Here is a 537-nt window from a genome sequence, read left to right on the forward strand (position 1 = left end):
TAGGAGGAGGAGGAGGAGGAGGAGGTGGAGGAGGAGGAGAGGGAGAGAAGTATGTAAGAGCGACAGAAACAGGGAGGATAGAAGGTGGGACAGGGAAAGAAGTAGCACGCGCGAGAAAGAGAGAGAGCGAAATTACGAACAAGGGAGAAGAAGCGGAGGAGAAAGGAAAGACGAGGAGGGTTGAGAAGGAAGAGGAGGAGAAGGAAAGGAGAGGAAGAGAGAAGGGGGAAGAAAAAGAAAGAAGGAGGGAAGGAGAAAAAGGAGAGAGAGATAGAGGAAGGGAAAGGCAGGAAAATTAGACACTGAGAGGAAGAGAGAAAGGAGAAAGAAAGAGAGAGGGGGAGAAAGAGAGAGAGAAGAAGAATACAGCCTCTCTCACGAGTTGGATTCTGTTAAGGTTAAAAAGTTAGATCGTAGATCGCGAAATTAAAAACAAACACACGCTACGGGACTCTCGGCTCTACTGCACTATCCGTGCATGTGCCGCGGTGAGCTACCCGTAGATTCCTGAGTTTGAACGCATGCGCAGCACTTGTT

Source organism: Bombus impatiens, unplaced genomic scaffold (genome assembly GCF_000188095.3).
Source record: "Bombus impatiens unplaced genomic scaffold, BIMP_2.2 scf_0368, whole genome shotgun sequence".
NCBI lineage: Eukaryota > Metazoa > Arthropoda > Insecta > Hymenoptera > Apidae > Bombus > Bombus impatiens.